The following is a 10,980-nucleotide window of genomic DNA, read 5'->3' as shown; positions in this document are numbered from 1 at the left end:
CGAATTTGGCACGAGCGGCCCATAACGTTCGTAATTCGGCGAACAACCGAACATACGATGTTCGAGTCGAACATGCGTTTGATTCAAATACGAAGCTCATCCCTAACCAGGAGTGTTTATAGTGCCTCTAATAACGAGAGATAATAGGCAAGCAGGAACTTCCAGATATTCATATTGCATATGATATCATATTGCAATCTCAGATTTTGCTCATAAAGTAGCTTATAAAGTTTCACAGGCACGGACTTCCCAGACAAATATTGGCAGCCTTAGGCCCTGATCACAGTAAATAAATGCTATGCGTTGCTTTGCTAAATTTTTTAGTGCAGGGATCAATTAAAATAAATTGTTTATAAAATAGGGCATTGCATTGTGTAATATTAAAGCCCTGTATCCTGTCATGTGGATGCATTGAGATATATTTTGCTGCATAAGTCAGGGTAAATTTATACTGTAGTGCCTTATTGTATTTCTGGTGTGAACAGGTAAGATAGTCTCTGGTTTCTAATTAAGGTTCAGTTCACTCCTAAACTTTTTTGTGTACATTTAAGGATGATTCCCATACCATGGGGCATGTGCGCTGCATCTCTTTCCTAGTGCCCTGGGTGCCAAAGCAACTGACCCTCGTCATGTTTCCAGATTTCTATGGGATTGTCCTGGAATTGGAAACCAAACAACTTCTATCAAACCATCCTATGTTCCAGTGCTGCGTGCTGGGACTCTTGTACAAGCACCTGGTGGCAGTAAGACGGGTATTGTCAACCCAGTGCCTGGAGTGGTGAAATGTATCCCTACTTCCTGTTGCTGGTCATATCACAGTGTCACATCACAGTGTCACATCACACTCTATGGCTCTACGCTGATTGAAAATCTAAACGAGTAGTGGAGAGGGAAAGATTTGCTATTGAGGTCTGTTGTGGCATATACAGTTGTGCTCATAAGTTTACATTTCTTGGCCATTTTTCAGAGAATATGAATAACACAAAAACATTTCTTTCACTCATGGTTAGTGTGGCTGAAGCCATTTATTATCAATCAACTGTATTTACTCTTTTAAAATTGTAATCACAACAGAATCTACCCAAATGACCCTTATCAAAAGTTTACATACCCTGGTGATTTTGGCCTGATAACATGCATACAAGTTGACACAAAGGGGTTTGAATGGCTGTTAAAGGTAACCATCCTCACCTGTGATCTGTTTGCTTGTAATTAGTGTGTGTGTGTGTGTAAGGCTGGGTTCACACTGGTCTGACAAACGCTCCGACATTGGGAGCTCATGTCGCATGACGTGTGAAATCCAATGTTTCCCTATGGGAGCCGTCCTAACTGGTCCGACACAAGTCGTTCCGACTTTAGAAATGCTCCCTGTACTACTTTGGTCCGACTTTGATCCTACTTCAGCTCATTGACTATCATTGAAGTCGGATCAAAGTCGGATCTCCGTCTCGCATGATCCGACTTTGGCATGCGACTTGTGTTCAGATAACTTGAGGGGGAACTCCGCACCAAATTTTAAATAAAAAACTGGCATGAGTTCCCCCTCCAAGAGCATACCAGGCCCTTCGGTCTGGTATGGATTTTAAGGGGAACCCCCTACGCCGAAAAAACAGCGTGGGGGTCCCCCCCAAAATCCATACCAGACCCTTATCTGAGCACGCAGCCCAACCGGTCAGGAATGGGGGTGGGGACGAGCGAGCGAGTGCCCGCCCTCCTCCTGAACCATACCAGGCCGCATGCCCTCAACATGGCGGGGTGGGTGCTTTGGGGCAGGGGGGAGCCCTGGGCCCCCCCTGCCCCAAAGCACCTTGTCCCCATGTTGATGAGGACAAGGGCCTCTTCTCGACAACCCTTGCTGTTGGTTGTTGGGGGCAGGGGGCTTATCAGAATCCGGGAGCTCCCTTTAATAAGGGGGCCCCCCACCCTATGCGAATGAGTATGGGGTACATCGTACCCCTACCCATTCACCTAGGAAAAAAGTGTCAATAAAAAAAACACACTAGACAGGTTTTTAAAGTAATTTATTAGGCAGCTCTGGGGGTCTTCTTCCATCTCCGGGGACTTTTATATCAGTGTCCCCCCTTAATTCACAAAGCACACCAGGTCTCGCGCATGCGCAGTGGGCAGCCGCATACGGTCACACCGAGATTCCCAAAGTAAACATGCCGCTGTCGGCAACCTGAAGACGGCTGAAGATGCAAAGAAAAACCCACAAATAACTTCAGGTGAAATACAGGACTCTCTGAAAACATGTGGTGTGGCTGTTTCAAGATGCACAATAAGGAGGCACTTGAAGAAAGATGGGCTGCATGGTCGAGTCGCCAGAAGAAAGCCATTACTACGCAAATGCTACAAAGTATCCCGCTTACAATACGCCAAGAGACAAGCCTCAAACATTCTGGCACAAAGTCATTTGGAGTGATGAGACCAAAATTGAGCTTTTTGGCAACAACCATAAATGCTATATTTGGAGAAGAGTCAACAAGGCCTTTGGTGAAAGGTACACCATTCCTCCTGTGAAACACTGAGGTGGATTGCTGAAGTTTTGGGGATGTGTGAGCTACAAAAGCACAGGAAATTTGGTAAAAATTGAAGGCAAGATGAATGTAGTATGTTATCAAAAAAATACTGGAGGAACATTTGCATTCATCTGCCAGGAAGCTGCGCATGGGATGTACTTGGACATTTCAACATGACAATGATCCAAAATACAAGGCCAAGTCGACCTGTCATTGGCTACAGCAGAATAAAGTGAAGGTTCTGGAGTGGCCATCTCAGTCTCATGACCTCAATATTATTGAGCCACTCTGGGGAGATCGCAAACGTGCAGTTCATGCAAGACAGCCCAAGAATTTACAGGAACTGGAGGCTTTTTGCCAAGAGGAATGAGCAGCTTTACCATCTGAGAAGATAAAGAGCCTCATCCACAAATACCACAAAAGACTTCAAGCTATCATTGATGTTAAAGGGGGCAATACACGGTATTAAGAACTGGAGTATGTAAACTTTTGATCAGGGTCATTTCAGCGTAGTTTCTGTTGCCATTATGATTTAAAAAGAGTAAACACAGTCGATTGATAATAAATGGCTTCAGCCAAACACTAACCATGAGTGAAAGAAATGTTTTTGTATTATTCATATTCTCTGAAAAATGGCCAAGAAATCATAAATTCTGCCAGGGTATGTAAACTTATGAGCAGAACCGTATATACAATATATTACCAAAAGTATTGGGATGCCTGCCTTTACATGCACATGAACTTTAATGGCATACTGGTCTTCGTCTATAGAGTTAAATATTGAGTTGGACCACCCTTTGCAGCTATAACAGCTTCACCTCTTCTGGGAAGGCTTTCCACAAGGTTTAGGAGTGCGTCTTTAGGAATGTTTGACCATTTATTAAGTTTGGCACTAAGCCTAAGCAGAATCCTGTCCAGACCGAAGTCTGCGTAACCAGGAGGTTCTTTCCCTAATGAATATTTCTGAACCTTCAAAAATTTTGGTCCCGAATAGGAAATTATTAATGCAGAGAGAACTGTAAGTCGGTCCTCTCCTTTATCATTGAACTATCCTGGAACTTCTCACCCTGCACGGGTGAGAACCCCTGAATACACCACAACATCCCCCTTAAAGGGACCACAACACAAAAATGGGCGAGACATAGCACCTGTCCAGGACCCATCATCAGCGTCCTCTACAACTCTCTCCCCCTCTCTCCCCTTTTATTCCCACTGACACTGGACACATTATTGCATCCATTGATACCAGTCTATTTTTTTTTTTTTACTTCTACTTCCAGGCATTTTTCTAGCCAATCCCTGGGAAATTCAATCTTCCAGTGTCTAGTGACGCCGAACAGTTTTTTCTTCTACTTACCAGTGACGCCGAACATTTTTTTCTTCTACTTACCAGCGACGCCGAACATTTTTTTCTTCTACTTACCAGTGATGCCGGACATTTTTTTTTTCTTCTCCACTCACCAATGATGCTATGCATTTTTTAGATCACAGTTCCCTTTTACAGTACAACAGAATCTGCAGGGTTTGCCTTACAGTGCAAGGGGGGAACTCTGCAGACCCTGATGTAAGGGGGAATGTTGCAGACTCTGGTGTAAAGGGGAACTCTGATGTAAGGGGAGGCTCTGGTGACCAGAGAACCTCTTACACCAGAGTCCACAAAGTTATCCCTTGCGCTATAAGGGTGAACTCTAATGTAAGGGGGAACTCTGGTGACCTGAGAACCTCTTACATCAGAGTTTCCCTTCACACACCAGAGTCTGCAGAGTGAATACACTAAGGTAAAGGGGAGGGGGTCACTGATGTAAGAGGGCAGTGAGGACACTGATATAAGGGGGGACTTTTATATCAGTGCCCCCCCCTTACCTTAGGGTGTCCACTTGCCCCTTACATCAGTGACCCACCTCTCCCCCTTATACAGTGATTGACTCACTGACCACAGACTCTGTGCAGAGCAGAAGTTTGGTCCCCTCTTTCCCCCACAGCCTTCTGGGACATGTCACAGGTCCCAGAAAACTGGGACCATTCACAAAGCACACCAGGTCTTGTGCATGTGCAGTTAGAAGCCGCATACGGTCACAGCCAGATTCCCGAAGTAAACATGCCGCTGTCTGCAACCTGAAGACGGCTGAAGAGCTGGCCTGGGTGAAGAAAGAGCTGGGTTCCTGGAGAAGTAAGTGTTCTTATATTAGAAAGTCAGCAGCTACAGTATTTGTAGCTGCTGACTTTTTATTTTTTTTGGTTTCTAGTTGAACCAATTTAAACCAGTAAATCATATTGTATAGAGTATGGTGACCCATAGATATTGATTGCATCTCTGTTTCTGCCATGTAATCTCATAATCTGATTGATTGAACTATGATCGTATTAATGAACAAAATAATATCAGCACTGCAGATTAATGTAAAATGACTGATGATTTGATTGGCCAACGGCAGAAAATTATTTGATCTAATCTAATCTGATCCAAATTAAGTTTAAATCTTTGGTAATGGAAGTTATTTGATTTTTTTTTTCCTTTAAAGTGGCAGTAAACCCTGCTTGGTCGTTTTACCTACAGGTAAGTCTATAATAAGGCTTACCTGTAGGTAATATAAATATCTCCTAAATGTGCATCATTTAGGTGATATTCACCCTGCATGGAGCCTGTCACATCACTGACACGTACACTCTGAAGGTCCGGCATACCTTGTTGGAACTTCAGAGCTTCGTGCTGAAACTGAGGGCTCCCACACGTATATGTGGGGGAGTGATATCGTTGTGACTCTGGCCAATCACATAGCTGGAGCTCGCGAACCCTGAAGAAAGACAAGAGGAACATGTCAGCCCTCTCATCTGTGACTTTACAGCACTGCAGGGCTTCATTCCAAGGTGAGTATTTAATAATGTGCTAGTATGCAATGCATACTAGCACATTATGCCATTGCTTACTTTTTTTTTCTTTTTTTGAACATCTGTGATTTACAACCGCATTAAATGCTTTGATTTAATCATACATCTGATATTTAATTTAATTAAAGCATATGTTGCATGCCCACCATTGGAAACTCTTGTGACAGGTTGACAATCAGTAGTGGCCCTTCCATTAGGGGCGCCGTCCCCTCTCTCCACGCCACCCCCTATATGCAATGTATCTGCGGCTGCCGTGGGCACCCGCTATTCATGCGTCTGGCCCCTTTCAGGACACTGGGCACATGAATTACAGCAGTTGTTTTTATTTATTTATTTTTTTTTTATTTTTAAGCACCTGGTTAGAACCAGAGGCTCTAAGCGGCTTCAAAATAGGATGGACTCGGGTCGCAGAGAATGCGCTCCAATCTCACCCAGGTGTGTTATAACAGCAAATTAATATTTGCTGTTGAAATACTGATCCTTAATACGGCCATTCAGAAGCAGGGTGACTCGTTTTCTGATTGGCCAAAAAGAGATGACTCCCAATTGGCCGAAAAGAGAAGACTACCAATTGGCCGCCGAGGAGGAGGAGGGAAGGAACGGAAGCTGCCGCCATGACCCGTGGGGAGCAGAATGGGAGGCCACCACTGATAGGGTAAGTGCTACCGATCGACGGAGTAGTGGCATACTGTTTGCCACCCCCCAAAAACTTTTCCACCAGCCGCCACTGGTGACAATGCAGGGGCACAACTGGGAGAAGGGGACAGATTAGGAAGTGCCTACATAAGGACCTTCATGGCAGGATCATCAGGTATTCTGTTACTAAAAACTGCAGCTTTCTTTCCCAATATTTTTATTGAAAATAGTACATGGAAAATATACAATATACATTTCTTGAATATAAAAAGTAATTGAAAAAGGGGAAGACACATCTCGGCCAACATGGCCTGCAAAAGTTACATTTAGCAAATTATAGCATCTCTACTAGCAAAATATAACATCTCTGCATCTGTCTATCCTTATAGTTTAACTGCCCCAAAATCATTTCCATATCACTTGTATGTTCCTTGGCGAGAAGGCGCGACGCCGGGCAAAAACTGCAGCTTTAACCATGAATACAATGGCTTTGACTATTTGTTATATGATGTTGGCTTATACACCCTTGATGGATGTCTTCTGATATGTTTTTCTGGTTGTATACAAGGATGTATCTTCTTTATTTATTGCTTCAATTAAAACTTTTGTTGTACATAAATAAATGAAAATAAAAAGGCTTTTCCCTGAGATTGTATTGATGGGGTGACGGTGTAATCCCATCTCCCCCAATGTCTAGCGGTAGCAGAGCGCGAACCGCACATCATCTTCCCGGGATTTGGCTCCGCCCACTCTGGTCACATCGCAGTGCCGCAGCAATGTTCCGAAGCCACCAATCGGTGAGCCGCCAGTGACGTCCCCGCCCCGCCCCTCGCCTGCTGACATCCACAGACTCAGGAGCCCGTGCTCGCGCCTGACTGAGGTGGCCGGGGCTGCGCGCGCACTCGGTTCGGTGCCCGGTCCGTGGCACACCGGAGAGGAAAGGCAGCGGCCAGGGGAATAGACGGTGAGTGACGGCTGCTGGCTCGGTGATAGGGATGGGCAGACGGCGCTATGTCTGGTGCACACAGCCTCCCCTGCTCTGCTGAGGGGAGGGGGGAGGCCTGCATTACCGCTCTCTCCCAGCCTGCACCGCGGCCCCTGGGCTCCTCAGTGTCACCTGGAGGAATCTGAACAGGAACACAGGCCCAGAGGCGGGGGCCCCTCCTGGGTGGAGGCACCTGTACCCCAGTCATCTTCTCATAGGGAACCTGGTGATATGACAAGCCATCCCTCTGATCAGCCCAGGGGGGGGGGGGACACTCATTGGGGTCTGCTAGTCTTACCACAATACAAGTCATTGGAAATGGTCTTTTTATCAAATTAAAATAACAAAGCTGTTATACTTCCCTGATCTTTGCTTTGGTTCTGCACAGAGCAGCCTGATTCTCTTCTTCTGGGCTCCTCTTCTCCTCAGCCACCATAACAAGCTGCCTGCTCTGGAGGCGCTGAGCGGGTGTCCATTGACACACAGAGTGGTTCAGCTCCGCCCCACTCCCTCCTCACTGGCTGTGAATGACAGCGCTGCTGTCTCTGAGCCAATGAGAAGGGAGAGAGCGGAGAGAGACACTGCTCTTGTGCAGGGCGCTGGATTGAGATAAGCTCACGTAAGTATAGGGGAGCGGAGCTACACCCCACATGGGTTTTTTACCTTTTATTCCCACTGTTACTGCTGAGGCAGCGTCACAGCTGCGGCAGGAGTTGTATCCCTTGTCGTGCTCAGGGGGGGTACCAGTGGGGTTTTTCAGTAATTAAGGGGTTAAAACAGGTTGTAAAGAGGTGATACAACACCACCTGTCTATTGCTGTCTAAATGGCGATCTGAATGTAGATTGGGCTTCAGACAGCAAAGCAAGTCTACACAAGGCTTTAATCCCTGCTGTCATCTTCTCCTCGGCTACTTTTGGGTGCTGAGTTTTCAGCCTCTTGATTGGCTGGCCATGGAATAACGTCATTCCATGCATGTGGACGGGAGTCTGTTGTTCTGGCACGGCTGGATTAAGCCAGGGATGCACGTTGAGTTAAGCAGCTCCAGTGTACATTCAGTAGAAGATTGCGAGCAGGCAGGTAAGTGTTTATTACAGAACAGACATGCTATTTCTCTTCTACAAAAACAGAGCTGCCTGCTTGCAATTTTCTATTAGTCAAGTTAAGTTCTATTTTAAAGTGGAGCTCCACCCAAAAGGGAAGTTCCACTTTAAGGCCTCCCCTGTTCGGTTGGGGGGGCGGGTACCTGGTTTTGACAGGTGCCCGCTCCCACTACCACTCAGATCGCTTAGGCAATCTGACCTGGAAGATCTCCCCTTCCCGCAGTCATCTGGGACACGTCACAGGTCCCAGAAGACTGCCGGACAATTCACAGAGTGCAGTGGGCACCCGCTTGTGAAGCCGTAAGCTGTCGCTGCCAGATGCCCACAGTTGAAATGCCAGGGACGGAAGACCAAGGGAAGGAACGGCTCGGGTGAGCACATTGCTGCATCCTGGGACAGGCGAGTCTCTGTTTATTAAACATCAGCAGCTAGTTTCTGTAGCTGCCGGCTTTTACAAAAGTGGCTGGAGCTCCTTTTTAAGCTGGCCATACACTATACAATCTGATGGTGCAATCTCCCAATAACCATGTAGTGAAGGTCCTGCTTGAATGGATGCGAACTGAGTGGAGTGCTTAGGTATGTCCACCTATTACATATGGCTAGCTGTAGATTGTATGGTGTGTTTAATTTTTTGTGTATGGTGACTCTTATACATATTTGATTCTTACAGGTTAAAAGTTGGAACAAATAGTTCCCACATACTTACATGAGGGTTCAGCTGGTGTGAGCTTCCAGCTGATCTGATAATTTGTAACAAAAACCTCACCCTTTATGCTCATTCTGCTACATTTGTGACATTGCTGAGTGGTCCCTGAGAGGTTCAAAACTGCTGAATGTATTTGGTTTTTATTATTAAATGTTTCATCAGTTCTACAAAACAAGACAGGAAGGAAAGGGAAAAGAGGACAGGGTGGTGGTAAATAAATGGGGGGACATCATGTCATGCACTAAATTTGTACTGATAGCATACAATCACACATTTACCATTTCATTAAAGGTGGCCGGTTAAAGTGGTTGTAACAGCAGAAGTTTTTTTTTTTATCTTAATGCATTCTATGCATTAAGATAAAAAAAAAAAAAAATGCTGCGTGCTGCAGCCCCTAATACTTACCTGAACCCCATCTCGATCCAGCAATGTTGCATGAGAGTCTCGGCTGTTCTGGGCCTCTCCCTCATTGGCCTAGACAGCAGTGGGCACCATTGGCTCCCCCTTGGTGTGAATCAGTCAGTGAGCCAATGAGGAGAGAAAGGGGACAGCGGCGAGCCATGGCAGCAGCTCGGGTGCCCTCATAGCAAGCTGCCTGCTATGGGGGCACTTGACAGGAGGAAGGGACCAGGAGGACTGGCAAGGATCCTGAGAAGAGGAGGATCTGGGCTGCTCTGTGCAAAACCACTGCACAGAGGAGGTAAGTATAACATGTTTGTTAATTTTAAACAAACAAAAGGAGACTTTAACTACTTACCGACCGGCCATTGTATATATACGTCGTTACTTTAAAGATGGATATCTCGGTAATGGCAGCAGCTGCTGCCACAACCAAGGTATCCATCTTTAGGGCCGGCGGTTCTGTACACGATAATGGTGGTCTCTGCGGTGGGTTCGCCGCGAGATCACCGTTATCGGCGGCGGGAGAGGTACCACCCGCCGCTCTCCCGCACCCTCCGCCGCTTACCGGAGCCGTTGGTAGCGGCGGAGGCAATCGGGTCCTTTCACTTCCTCAGTATGGAGACGAGTCAGGCTAAGATGGCGCCCACCCCTCTCCATACCATAAGACGGCTGAAGCGACGTCATTACGTCAGCTCCGCCCACTTGTCTTAAAGGCACATTTTTTTTTGTGTCATTTTTTTTAAACGACTTTTTTTTTTTTTTTTTTTCATTAAAGTCTAAATATGAGATCTGAGGACTTTTTGACCCCAGATCTTTAAGAGGTCCTGTCATGCTTTTTTCTATTACAAGGGATGTTTACATTCCTTGTAATAGGAATAAAAGTGATCCAATTTTTTTTTTTTAAACAGTGAAAAAATAAATAAAATAAAGTAAAATAAATAATAAAAAAAAAAAAAATACAATTTTTTTAAAGCGCCCTGTCCCGACGAGCTCGCACGCAGAAGCGAACGCATACGTGAGTAGCGCCCGCATATGAAAACGGTGGTCAAACCACACGTGAGGTGTCGCCACGACCGGTAGAGCGAGAGCAATAATTTTAGCCCTAGACCTCTTCTGTAACGCAAAACATGCAACCTGTAGAATTTTTTAAACGTCGCCTATTTAGATTTTTAAGGGTAAAAGTTTGACGCCATTCCATGAGCGAGCGCAATTTTGAAGCGTGACATGTTGGGTATCAATTTACTTGGCGTAACAAGATATTTCTTTTTTTTTTTTCTAGTAAGCTAATATTGGATTTTGAATAACTATTGTTTGTATTCTTAATACAATGCTGCTGTTCTAAAAAAGAAAGTGATAAGTGTTTTTGTGACTATGTTGATTTGTTCAGCATGTGAAGATTAGGGATATTGTGTTCCAGGGAGAGTAGAGAACCATAAAATGACCCCCATCCAGATGGTCAGGGTGTGTGTGTACATTTGTTTTCCAAAATTTGAGGTTTATGGAAGAGTCTGGCATTTGACTCACACCTTGCTCTTCATAACCGCTGTGATTGATGTGTATTTTGCATACAGATATCATTTGTTTCACGCCCTTATAGTGTGCTGCCATGAAAAGACAGACTGGTGTAAATGAAAATCTTAATCGAGGTGTGGGATACCTGATGAAGGCTATCTTTGGCTTGTTGACTTTCTCAGTGTTCTGTTAATGAAAGCCAGGCATGCATTTAGACATTTAGACTGTAA

The 10,980-nt window shown here is 45.3% G+C and overlaps 1 protein-coding gene across 8 annotated transcripts in view; it reads left to right on the top strand.

The window, feature by feature from the left end:
- The first annotated feature begins 6,844 nt into the window (after positions 1–6,844).
- CLIP1 (CAP-Gly domain containing linker protein 1) overlaps positions 6,845–10,980 on the top strand; it is a 225,624-nt gene continuing 221,488 nt past the window's right edge. For 4 of the 8 annotated variants that reach the window (XM_073626975.1, XM_073626958.1, XM_073626938.1 and 1 more), the window contains exon 1: positions 6,846–7,008. The gene's annotated coding sequence lies outside the window, so the exon portion shown is untranslated. Of the gene's footprint in view, positions 7,009–10,980 lie in introns of all 8 variants that reach the window. The other 4 variants (XM_073626999.1, XM_073626966.1, XM_073626948.1 and 1 more) reach the window with 2 other exon arrangements.

This window comes from Aquarana catesbeiana, linkage group LG01 (assembly GCF_042186555.1).
Source record: "Aquarana catesbeiana isolate 2022-GZ linkage group LG01, ASM4218655v1, whole genome shotgun sequence".
In the NCBI taxonomy this organism is placed as follows: domain Eukaryota; kingdom Metazoa; phylum Chordata; class Amphibia; order Anura; family Ranidae; genus Aquarana; species Aquarana catesbeiana.
This window is presented reverse-complemented; position numbering and strand designations above follow the sequence as displayed.